This window comes from Protopterus annectens, chromosome 2.part2, assembly GCF_019279795.1.
Source record: "Protopterus annectens isolate FY-2018-M chromosome 2.part2, PAN1.0, whole genome shotgun sequence".
Classification (NCBI taxonomy): Eukaryota; Metazoa; Chordata; order Ceratodontiformes; family Protopteridae; genus Protopterus; species Protopterus annectens.
In genome coordinates this window covers 99972424-99985590 of record NC_056730.1, presented here as the reverse complement: position 1 = coordinate 99985590, position 13167 = coordinate 99972424, and the positions used below count along the sequence as shown (strand labels likewise).

General features: G+C 47.3%; 1 protein-coding gene across 5 annotated transcripts in view; it reads left to right on the top strand.

The window, feature by feature from the left end:
* Positions 1–13167, top strand: part of IL6ST (interleukin 6 cytokine family signal transducer) — a 2713809-nt gene that overhangs the window by 2051195 nt on the left and 649447 nt on the right. The gene's annotated exons all lie outside the window — the stretch shown is intronic.

Sequence of the window (13167 nt, the reverse complement as noted above, 5' to 3'; positions counted from 1 at the left end):
CCCTCCAGAGGATCAACCCCATTGGTCCAAATGTTTGTCAGTGGATGCTATGGTGGTGGCGGCTGCCATGAAAAAGGACCTTGCAGAAGAGAGTCCTGCTGTTCACCTGCCCGACAGAGAGTCCCGGGCAGTGGACAGGTTAGGGAAGCGAGTCTTTGCATCAGCGACCTTAGCAGTTAGGTCTCTGAACTTTCTGACACATTTTACGAGGCTCCAGAGAGATCTTATCTCTGAACTCTCCTGTACCCTCGTGGGTCAAGTATCGGATGGAGCACGAGATAAAGTTGCTTCCCAACTTGCCACCCTAGAATCCATATCTAATTCGTCCATGAGGTTACTGTCATACGCAACCGAAGGAGCAGCTAGTGCTGTGGGTGCAGGCATAGTCATGAGACGTCATGCCTGGATGCGCATCTGTGACCTCGCGGACTCCTTCAAGTCTTCCTTTCTAAATGCCCCTATCGAGCCTTCGGCTCTGTTTGGTGCTAAGGTCAAGGATACACTAGCCAGGTACGAGCAAGTCGGGAAAACCCTGTCTGCCGTTGGCCTACACTTTTCCAAACCTCAGCATTCCTTCTCCAGGAATCAGTGGAGCGGAAAGATGTGGCACAAGAAGTCTCAAGGTCCTTTCTGAGACGCACGTGGTGAGGACTCCCCCAGAGGCAGAGGGGGATCCAATAATGGAAGACGTCCCTTTCGGGGCAGAGGGGGTCCCATGAACCAGGGCTCCAGAGATTCCTTCTCAGGTAGACCATATCAATGCTACTGAGGCGCTGCCCGATTGCTTTATTCTGGAAGCAGTCAGGGCGTTTCTCTCTGCACCAAGCTGCCTGGCTATCCATTACTTACGATCAGTGGGTGCAGAGAATCATTACCAGAGGCTACCATATTCCACTAATATCCTATCCAAGACCTCCAAAATCCCTTTCCGATGTTTCACCCACTCAAAGGAAGGAGGCAGCTTCTGAAGTATGAAAGCTACTTCTAAAATGACCCATCCAACAAGTCCCCTCAGATCAGTGCGGATCAGGATTCTACTCAAGATTCTTTTTAGTGCCAAAGAAAACGGGACTGGAGGCCCATTCTGGATCTCAGTTAACTAAACAAATCAGTAGTTCAGACTAAGTTCCGCATGGTCACGATTCAGTCCATCCTCCCCTTTCTGCGGGAGGGTGTATGGATGTGCTCATTAGATCTCCAGGATGCATACTACCATATCAAGATGGACAAGTGCTCCAGGAGCCTCCTTCGCTTCCAGTTGGGAGCCAATCACTATAAATTCAGAGCCCTGCCTTTCAGTCTCTCGATGGCCCCCAGAGTGTTCATGAAATGTCTTGCAGTGGTAACAGCTCATCTGAGACTTCAGGGATTCTAGGTGTTTCCATATCTAGACAATTTGCTCCTCTCCGCCCTCACCAAGCGTCTTCTGGTCAGAGCCCTCCGCTACACATTGGCTCTGGCGAAGTCATTAGGCATCACCATACACTGGGAGAAATCAAACCTTCTACCCTCACAACAACTGGAATTCATAGGGGCAGTATTCAACACACAGTTAAGCCTAATCTCACTTCCTCTCCACAGGCTTCAGAGACTCAGGGCACAAGTTCAGGTGATACTCTTATCAAAGCAAGGTGTCTGCAAGGGAGATTCTTCAAGCTTTGGGATCTATGGCTGCAGCCATCCCCATAGTCGCCTTACCCAGACTACACATGAGAGTACTACAGTGGCTTCTTCAGGCCCAGTGGATACCCAACCTCCACCCCTTGAGCTCAAAGTTTCTCATCACCAACATTTGCAAACAAGAGCTCCTCTGGTGGATGAGTACAGACAAAAATCTCTGGTGTCATCCCTTCCAGGTTCCACAACCCAGCGCCACGATGACCACAGATGCTGCCCTGATGGGGTGGAGGGGGCAACTTCCATTTAAAGTCAGTCCAAGGCACGTGGTCAGATGTAGAGGTCAATTTGCATACTGGAGTTAAAGAGCAGTGCTGTTGGCGTTGCAAGCTTTTCATCCACTTCTTCCATCCGGAACTATTGCTGTCCAGTCGGACAACATGTCTGTGGTCTGGTACATAAACAGACAGGGAGGGACCAAGTCTTATCCCCTTTGTCGCGAAGCCATGAGAATTTGGCAGTGGGCGATAGCTTCCAACTGCTTCCTGATCGCAATGCATATCCCGGGGAGCTCCAGCGTGATTGCGGACAGACTGAGCAGATGCATCCTTCATCCTCATGAGTGGTCTCTCAACCCGAGTGTGGCGGCGAAAATTTTCAACCGCTGGGGCCAGCCATGCTGTGACCTTTTCGCCTCCCCCTCAAATACAAAATGCAGCAGCTACTTTGCCCTCTTTCCCCCTCTCGGGGAGTCACCGACAGATGCTCTAGTCCACCATTGGCCCACGGGTCTTCTTTATGCTTACCCTCCGATTCCTCTGATTCCCCTTGTTCTACGGAAGGCTGTTCGGTTGAGAAGCAAAGTGATCCTCATCGCTCCGTTCTGACCTCGTCAAATGTGGTTTCCCTTCCTTCGACCTCATCTGTTACAACCTCCTTGGATCCTAGACACTCATCAGGACCTAATTTCTCACCCACAAGGGCCGACTCCCCCGAATCTGTCTACCCTCAAGCTGACAGCATGGTTTGTCCACTTCCATTAGTTGCCAGGCAGGAAACTCTCTCTTCACCGGTCCAGGATATTATTTTGGCTTCTTATAAACCATCCACCAGAAAACTTTACAGGGATAAATGGAAAAGATTCTCTATTTGGTCACGTAATTAGGAGCTAGACCCATTCTCAGCCCCCGCAGCCACTATTCTTCAATATTTGGCTGAGCTGTTCGACAAAGGGGCCTCGACTTCTACCATTCGAGTCCATCTAGCAGCTATTTCCAACTTCCATAACGGGTCTGAAGGAGTGCCACTTATCTCCTCTCGTCTTTGCAAGACCTTCCTCAAAGGTATTTTTTACAACAGGCCTCCCATCAGACAGCCGGTGGAGGCAGGGAATTTGTCCTGGGTTCTGCAGGCTCTCTCCCTGCCACCGTTTGAGCCGGCTGCCACCTGTGATCTAAAATTCTTATCATGGAAATCCTTATTCCTGGTAGCTATAACTTCAGCAAGACGAATTTCTGAATTACAAGCATTATGTATCAAGAACCCTTATCTGGTCTTTCATAAGGACAGAGTATCACTTCGAAATAACCCATCCTTTCTCCGCAAAGTGGTTTCTGACTTTTTGATTAACCAGTCCATCGAACTCCCTGTGTGTTTCCCAAATTACTCTTAACAAGGGAGAATACTGCCTACATTCCCTGGATGTTCATAGACAATTGCACTTTTATCTGGACAGAACTAAATAATTTCTCAAGTCAGACCAGCTTTTCGTTTCCTTTGCGGTCCCTAGAATGGGAGATGCAGTATCAAAGGTTACTTTGTCTAAATGGCTCAGGGATTACATTGCCTTCACATGTTCACTTACGGAGGGATCTAAACCTGGCCAATCAAAGCTCACTCAACTAGGGCTATTGCAGCATCTGTTGCCTTCCACTCTAGGGCCTCCATGGATGACATTTGTGCAGCTGCCATTTGGGCTAAGCCCCACACTTTTCTCAAGCATTACAAATTGAACCTGATCTCCAGGGTAAGAGCAGTTTTAGGTTCTATGGTTCTCAGGAATTTTCTTCCATAAGGGCCACCCAGGTTCTCCAAGTAGCTGGGGACTCAGTCCCATCAGTGATGAATAGGAAGAAGATTAACAACTTAAGATAAAGAAGTTATGTCTTACCATAGCATTCCATCTGAGTTGTTCATCTTCTTTCAGTCATCACACCCTCCCACCGACCCCCTCCTAAGTTTCCTGGCGGATCTTCTGGGTCTTTCTGGTGTATTAGGGGTTCTGCGCAGAGATGGCCTCTGACTTATTCTTTCTGTATATGTTGCATGCAAACTCGATCTGAGGTAACTGAGGAAAGGGCATTGTAGGCAACCGCTTAGCTTGAGAGTTTTTTGGTGCACACAAGCTTGGTATAAGGCCGACTCGCTTCTGAGGGCTCGGAACCAAACCCATCAGTGATGACTGGAAGAAGATCAACAACTCAGATGGAACGTTATGGTAAGATATAACTTCTTTTTTTATCTCCATTTCCCAAATTTTAATGGAACTGTCCTTCCTGTCCAGGCTCATTTTTAATAAATCCTTCAGTTCTGGTCAGCAGAAATCTGGAGAACAGATCAAAAAGAAATGGCAAGATGATGAAGAACTACTTCCAAAAGGTAAAAAAAAAACTCAGGTTATCCTTGCCTCCTTTCCCTCCCTCCTCATACCACCTTGGCCTTCTTTTGAAAATTACAGGGACGTTTTTCCTGTGCCTTCCCACATAACAATCAATAACCCCAGACTTTTGGGTGCTAAATGTCGTAGAGTGTGGATACAGACTTCACTAGACATTCCCACCTATTCTGTCAGGGATTCTTCAGCCTCAAAATAGCTGTCTTGATCAGATGATCAAATTAATGCATTTGCAAAAGCACAAAAACAGGCACCAAAACCAGGAGGTTTGAGTAAAACAACGTCCGCAGCTGTAACAAGATCATAGCCTGTAAATTTCTTTTTATACCTCCATGCCCTATTTAATTAGATAATATAATGGAATATTCACATAACAAATCACATAATGAATCTGACAATCCAAGTCAACCCCCCCCCCCAAATACATACAAACTTGAATATTTAAAAACTGTCCGAAGGACTGAATAAAATGTGTAAATACCCAACTAAACAGAGATAAATGTAGGTAGTTAAATGACATAAAAAATAATAAATAAATAAATTAATAAATCTATAGCCAAACTGATTCTTACAATTTACTAATACACATAAAATCCATAGATGGTCCAACACTACCACCCAGTGGTGGAAGACCTCAACTACAAGCTATAATTTTGCAGCTCTCATTCTAAGAATATGTGTAATGGATAAATGTTCATTTAACCCCGGGGCTTATTGGTCTCCAAAATTACTTGCCAATAAAGTTCCCTAACCTCAATTTTAGTCTCCCAAGGCCCTCCCCTCGGGTTCTGTTCAACCTTCTCCAACACAAAGAAACCCCACCTTGCATAGGTGCACACTAAAAAATGTTTATAGACAGCATTGTTGTGGTCCTTGAGTTCTTATGGCATTTAGATATTCATAAATCCTTCTTTTTAGTCTACAGGTGGTCTTTCCAACATAAAATGCACCACAATGCTTACATGTAGCCAGGTATATCACCCCTTCGCTACAACAATTAGAGAAACTGTTAGCCCTAACCTCTCTGTCCCTATCCAAAATGTACATGCTCTCCTGATTTTGTATATACGGACATTGTGCACATGCACCACACTTGTATGTAACTAGTCTTTTCTTATTAACTGATTTCCTATCCCTTTCCAAGAGTTCCTTCAAATATCTACCTTTTTTTGTAGGTAAACCATAATGGGGTCTTAAACAACACCTCCAGTTCAGAATAACAACTAAATTTGTCTTAGCGTTTAGTAATAATGTCCCTGATGTAATACATAACAAAATTACCTCTTGGGGACCGTTCCCCCTATGACTCATACTCTGACTCTGGGGGAGGTGAAAGTCATCCTCACCTCGACCCAAAATAGGACCAAATCTACCAGTTCTTCCTTGCTTTACCTCCGCCATAACCTCTTCCACTAAATCTATGGGATATTTTCTAGCAATGAACATATCTGTCAATTTTGTGCTTTCCAGTTCATAATCCAAGTCCTTAGAGGTCGTTCTAGAGCTACGAATAAATTGGCCCTTAAGAATTCTTCTTTTCTGTTTAAATGGATGTGAGCTGGTAAAGTACAAATAAGAATTGGAAAATGTGTCTTTCCTATATACCACAGATTCAAAATCTTGTAGTTCTACTGCTTTTTTCAGGGTGACATCCAAGAAATTCATCTCCTTATAGGAAATATGATGGATAAATCTTAAAAATTCCGTGGTCTGATTCAGGTACTGGATAATTTCTCTGAGTTTGGTCTCGGTACCCACCCAAAATATGCAGATGTCATCAAGGTAACATTTATAGTAATTCCAATATTTAGCGTACTCAGAAAAGAAAACAAACTTCTCCTCCCAGACCATTAGGACGATATTGGCATAGGTGGGGGCACAACATGCCCCCATCGCCACACCCTTGATCTGCTTAAAAAACTCTCTCTCAAAAAACAGAAAATTATGCCCTAAGATCAGATCCATTAATTCTGTATACACTAGAAAGTTATTTTGATCCAATTTCCCATGCTGGTGAATGACCTGTTGAAACCATTCCATGCCTACTTTGTGTGGCATTACATTAAATAAATCTTGAATATCCAAGGTAACAAAAATGAGAGAATCAGAATACAACTCTTTCTTGACACTTCTTAAAAAGTCCCAAGAGTCATTCAACCCCCCCCCCCCCCCACTGTGGTCCAAATGCTTTTTAACTTAAGATCCAGGTATTTGGCCAAGGGGTAAGTCTTGGACCCGTTGGCCGCCACAATAGGTCTCAAGGAGGGATCCTCAAAGTTTTTATGTACCGTGGGTATCCCGAAAATCTAGAAAATTTTAGGCTTTTCCATGTTAAGATATCTAAAAGTGTCCTGGTTAATAAGTTCATCCTCCAACATATCTTTTAAAATAAAGTCAGTTTTATGGTAGGCCAAATTAATTTCATTCCTAGATACCCTGATGTACCTAGAGGAATCATTCAACATTTCCAACATCTTACTGGTGTACAGGATGCTGTCCATAAAAAAACACCCCCCCCTTTATCAGGTTGCATAATTCTAACATTTTGATTTTCTCTTAAAGTCTTAATCAAATTATATTCCTCCTTACTGCGGTTAAATTGGAGTCTTTGTTGGGAGTCAATGCTTTCCCTAACCTCTCTTTCCACCTGTACCTCGAAGTTCCTCAGTTGGGGGTGCATAGGTGGGTTAATAGTACTAGCCTTTTTAACTTCCTGTGGGTGGTTCCCATCATTTTGTCCTTGGAACAAAATTTCCAAATTCTTTTTTCTCAAAAACATTTTTAAATCAATAAGTACATCAACTGTTCTACCTTTACTAGTGGGAATGAACTTAAAACCCTTGGAAAATAACTCAAAGTGTTCAACAGAAACATCCACACCACTATAATTATAAAAACTAAGGTCCCTCAATGTGTGTCGTGGTCCTTCCACTATGATAATTTCCCCAGATGGGAATTCTCCATTGCCATCAGCCTCCTCTAATATCTCCTCCCATTTGGGGGTCCCCTTTGATAGTATTGGACTAGGGAGTTTTGCTTCAGCCTTTCTGACCTCTTTAGTTCCAGAAAATCTAAAGGGTCAAAGGCTTCCTCATGTAGTGCTGTGTGTTCCCTATTCTCAAACTGGTCATTCTCAGTCCCCCAAAAATGTTGGGTAGTGTGTCCCTGTGGTTCATAACCCCTGACTCAATCCCAGTCCCCTAAAAAGGCACGCCACTGATAAAAATCCTTTTTAATTGTTTTTGTTGGTATTCCCCCAGGTTCCTATCTATTTTACCACATTTTCTTTTGAATATCATACCACATTTGTCCTCCACTTGTGTCTTAATTAAATAATATTTCCTTTGGTAAACATTAAATCACTGGTAACAATGTAGTTAAGATTCTCAGTATGCTGATACAATTTTTGCATCTCCCTTTCATTTTCCCTAATAATGGCCCTCATAATATTTCATGCCCACTTCTGTCAAAAATCTGATCATCATGAAAAGTGGAGCCCTGCAATATATTATTACAGAATTTATACACCCTAAGCCCCTTAGGTACAATGCCCCTGGAAATGCATTCCTTCAAATAACTATTGTCAGTACCCAAAGTTTTGTACTTTAAAACAGAATCAGTTAACTTTTTTACATTCATACTATAAGTAATGTCCATTTCAGTCCCTTCTGGTACATTATTAGTTAGACATGGAATCACCATTAGTCATCAAATGTTAAATAAAAATAAATAAAAATAAAGACACCAGCTCTTCCTTATGAGGCTAGGTGCCTGAAGAAACCAGGAACCAGTTGCTTTAGGTTTAGGGTAGGTCCGTTTGTGTTGATATTCCCAGTTAACAAATGATCTGAAGTAGTTACTTCCATTTGTTTGCAACCTGTGGTATCGGGATCCGACCTCAGATAAAGATCTGAGCTCCAGCTCCTCCACACTACCCATAATGAGATTTTTTCTCTCTGAGAAAATATCTTTAAATTTAATTTTTAGTTAGCGTGTGTGTTTGGGTGTGTGTATTGTAAAGATGGCTGAAGGGCCCGCCAAATTTGTGCAGCCTTTAATCCCCGGGCAATTAGGGACAGGAAGAACAAGCTGATCCTGGCGGGCTTCCTTCCCCAGGACTCGGCTTCTTTTTCCTCCCCTTCAAAGGCTCAGGCTGCTTCCATAGCCCCGGTGCCTTTAGCTCCCCCCGCTCTGTCTGGGACTCAAACTCCCTCTGCTGTGCAGGGTTCAGGGGACTCTAGTGCTTCTGTCTCTAAAGAAAAGAGACATAAGGAGAAAGACAAGCACAGGTCTCATAAAAGGCGGGCTGAGGCTCACCCCTCAGCCCCCCCATCGAAAGTTGTTAGCTCTCCCTCGAGGGTCTCCGGATCCTCCCCGGTTCTTGCCGGAGCCAGTGGAGGAGTAACGGTCTCCTTCGAGGTCATCGTGGCGGCCCTCCCGGCCCGCCTCGACGACTTCCTCTAGATTGACCAGGAGCCATAGCAACGCGGACATGGATCGGATGATGCGTCGATTTCTGCAGACCCAAATGCAGATGGGGGTGCTCTTGCCTCCCCCCCTCAGGGGGGGAGCGCAGTCCCTCTCTTTGCTCCGATCACTCCTTCTCCGACCCGCTTTAGGGTTTTGGAGTCATCAGATCTGGGCCCTTTCGGAGCCGGGGTTTCGTCGGTGCCGATAGCTCTGGTATCTTCGACACCGACCGTACCCTCGAGGGTGTCAGATCCTAGCTCTCGGGGCCGAGGGCCGAGCATCGGATCCGTGGGGATTGGTGTGTCTTCGGCGCAGAATCGGTCGGAGCACACTTCTCTCTCGGATCCGACCACTTCGGCTCCGACGCCGATCCCTGCTTCGGAGCCGAGGAGACTACTTTCGGAGCCTGGGGAAAGTAGTTCTCCTTCGGCTTTTGAGGTAGTGGAGAGGGTGCTGTCGAGGTCTTCCAGATCCCCGGTCCGGGCCTCGGATCCTCCCACTCCCCCTATGCATGTGGGTCTATCCTCCATCATCCATCCTATGGGACAGCCTGCTCAAACCCTTCAGTTAGTTCCCTTAGAGGAACAGGACCCCGTGGGCGAGCCCTCCTCCGACAGTCCCACCGAGGAGGTGCCTCGCAAACGGCAGTGTAAAAGGAGGCACCTGGACTCCCCTGAGTCCCTCACCACGGACACGAATTTGGATGAAGGGGAAGGTTACCCAAGGTCACCCCCCCGAGGATGTCTCCTTTGGAGACATCATGGAAATGTTGCGTATTAGAGGAGGGTGGTCTGCCCAAAACCCTTCCTCAGACAAATTGGTGTTCCTGGAGGCGTTTGAGGCAGGCCCGTCTACCTCCTGGGTGTCCCCCCCAGCTGACCCCCTGGTGGACTTGATCACTACCAGGGTGTGGAAAGAGCCCGACACCGTGGAGCCAATCCCTAGACGTCCCAACAAAGTTCTTAGCCCCCCCGCAGATAGGCAGTCCTGGGCTAAGGGGTCCCCTGTTGATGCCATGTTGGTGGCGGCCGCCATGAAGAAGGAACTCGCACAGGAGAGTTCCTCGGTCCATCCTCCGGATAAGGAATCTCGGGCGATGGACCGCATTGGGAAGCGGATGTTTGCTTCAGCAACCTTCTCCATAAGGGCACTGAACTATATGGCACACATTATCAGGCTACAGCGAGACTTAATTAAGAAATACACTGCAGCCCCCCCAGAGTCCATGACAGTCGTGGATAAAAGCACATTTGCGACTCGTATGGCCACTCTAAAGTCCATCTCTAACATATCCATGCGGCTACTCTCTCATGCTACGGAGGGAGCCGCTAGGGCTAGCGGAGCCGGGGTAGTCTTGCGGTGTTCACGCCTGGCTCCGCCTTTGCGATTTCACGGAACCCTTCAAGGCGTCCTTCGCGAATGCGCCCTTTGACGGATCTTTGCTTTTTGTCAAGACCGTACGCGAGACGCTGGTCCAAAGCGGGAAGAATGGGAAGACACTGTCTGCCTTCGGGGTCCGCTTCTTGAATCACCAACGATCCTTTTCAAGGAATCAGAGGGGACAAAAGAAGTTGTGGTTCCGCAGGTCTCAGCAGTCCCATCCAGCTTCGGACCCCTCATCCTCTGGAGGCAGAGGAGGACAAGGTGGACGCCGGCCCAGAGGCAGAGGGGGGCCGCTTAACTTTGGGTCTAGGGATCCTTTCTCGGACAGGCCCGTGCAACAGCCCTGAGGGCTTACCCGGCTGTCCCTCTCTGGAGGCAGTCGGGGGGTGTTTATCGGAGCATCTGTCAAATTGGGAGTCCATCACGACAGATCGATGGGTGCTCCAAATCATATCCAGAGGTTACACCATTTCCTTCATGAACCTACCCCCCAAAGTCAAGCGCCTCCCCGATGTCCCACCCGATCAAAGGGAGGCAGCAGCTTCAGAGGTGTCAAAGCTGATAGAAAAAAGAGCCATCCAGCCCGTCCCCCCAGACCAGTCCAGATTGGGCTACTACTCCAGGTTCTTTTTGGTGCCAAAGAAGACCGGGGACTTAAGACCGATTCTAGGTCTCTCCGCCCTGAACCTGATCGTCCCCAAGGAGAAGTTACGGATGGTCACTCTTCAGTCTATTCTCCCCTTTCTTCGGGAGAACGACTGGATGTGCTCCATAGACCTCAAGGATGCGTACTACCACATTCTGATGGACAGGCGATCCAAGAGGTTTCTCCGCTTCCGGCTGGGAGACAGTCATTATCAAATCAGGGTTCTCCCGTTTGGCCTCACCTTAGCCCCCAGGGTGTTCACCAAGGTCATGGCAGTGGTTGCAGCCCACCTGAGACTCCAGGGCATTCAGGTGTTCCCGTATCTGGACGACTGGCTCCTTGCCGCCCCCAACAGGCATCAACTCTGCGTTGCAAGGGATTATCTCTGACTCTCGCCTAAAGTTTGGGCATATCAGTGAACCTTCAAAAGTCCTTCCTTCAACCAGTGCAGGTTTTGGAGTTTATAGGGGCCAAATTGGACACGAGCATCTCTCGGGCCTTCCTAACCCCGGACAGGCTGAACAGCTTATCGCATCAGATCTTAGCCCTTCTTCGAAGCCCAGCTCCTGCAGCGGAGTTAGTCCTGAGGGCACTGGGGTCTATGGCAGTGGCCATTGGTCTCTCTCTTCATGCTCGCTTACGAATGAGGATCTTACAGTGGACTCTTCAAGTTCAATGGTCACTAGTGTTTCACCCGCTGAACACCCTTATTCCACTGAGCAGAATTTGCAGGGACTCCCTCCTTTGGTGGCTTCACTCGCGGGAGCTGCGAGAAGGGAAACCCTTTGTATTTCCCCCACCCCAAGCCACATTGACCACGGATGCTTCTCGCCTCGGGTGGGGGGGGGCATTGTTCGGGCAGAACCATCCAAGGCACGTGGACCCCCATAGAGGCCGCTTTGCATATCAATGTCCTAGAGATGAGGGCGGTGCTTTTGGCGTTGCAAGCTCTCCACGACCTTCCTCCCTCTAGGGACTATTGCGATCCAGACAGACAACATAGCGGTAATCTGGTACATAAACAAACGGGGGAACCAGGTCTTATCCCCTCTGCCGAGAGGCTATGAGAGTGTGGGAATGGGCAATATCCACCAACCTCTTTCTGGTAGCAACACACATTCCGGGTCGGTCCAACATATTGGCAGACAAACTGAGTCGGGTGATTCTCACCCTGTACGAGTGGTCTCTCAATCCTTCAGTTGCGAAGCAGATCTTCCGCACATGGGGTTGGCCTCGCTGCGATCTTTTCGCCTCTCCGTCAAACGCAAAGTGCAGCGAGTACTTCGCAATACTTCCCTCTTCAGGGGAGCCCCCGAGAGATGCTCTGGTGTATGCTTGGCCACCCGGTCTCCTTTATGCTTATCCCCCCCTCCCGCTTATGACGAAGTTCATTCAGAAAGCACGTCGGTTGGGGAGCAAAGTTATCCTCATAGCCCCATTCTGGCCTCGTCAGATCTGGTTCCCTTATCTGCAGTCTCACAGTATAGTTCCTCCATGGATTCTGGATCCCATTTCAGATTTGATTTCACATCCTGCGGGATGCCAAACCCCGAACCTGCTAAACCTCAAGCTGACTGCTTGGTTGATCCAGTTCCTCTGATGGCTAGGACTCCCGGTATCTCATCACCAGTGAAGGCCATTCTGGTGGCGGCCCATAAGCTTGCTACCAGAAAAATTTACGATTTTCGGTTCCGTTAAAATTCTTGTCTTGGAAAACAGCCTTTTTAGTGGCTATTACGTCAGCCAGGAGGGTTTCAGAACTCCAAGCCCTGTGCATGAAACCCCCCTACCTCATTTTTCACAAGGATAGAGTGTCTCTCAGGACTAACCCGTCTTTCCTACCAAAGGTGGCTTCAGAGTCAAATATTAACCAATCAATCAATTTACCGGTATTCTTCCCAAATTTTCAGAACAAAGGGGAGTACACATTGCACAAACTGGATGTACACAGGCAACCACGTTTCTATCTGCACAGGACTAAAGATTTTCGCAAGTCTGATCAGTTGTTTGTGTCTTTCGCCAAATCAGCTATGGGAAAGGCAATTTCTAAAGTAACCCTAGCTAATTGGATTTCTCAGTGCATAATCCACGGGTATACATCCTCAGGTAAACCAGTTCCTATGGGAATTCACGCTCATTCAACCCGATCCATTGCTACATCAGCAGCCTTCTAGTCCAGGGTTCCTCTGGACGACATATGTTCAGCAGCTACTTGGTCCTCTTCTCATACGTTCATTTCCCATTATAAATTGGATATGATTTCGAGGAGTAGGGCTTCCTTTGGCTCCGCAGTGCTTCGGAATATCCTTCCGTAAGGCCACCCAGGGTTATTTTTATAGGTAGCTGGGGACTCTGTCCCACAGGTTGCAGAACAAAT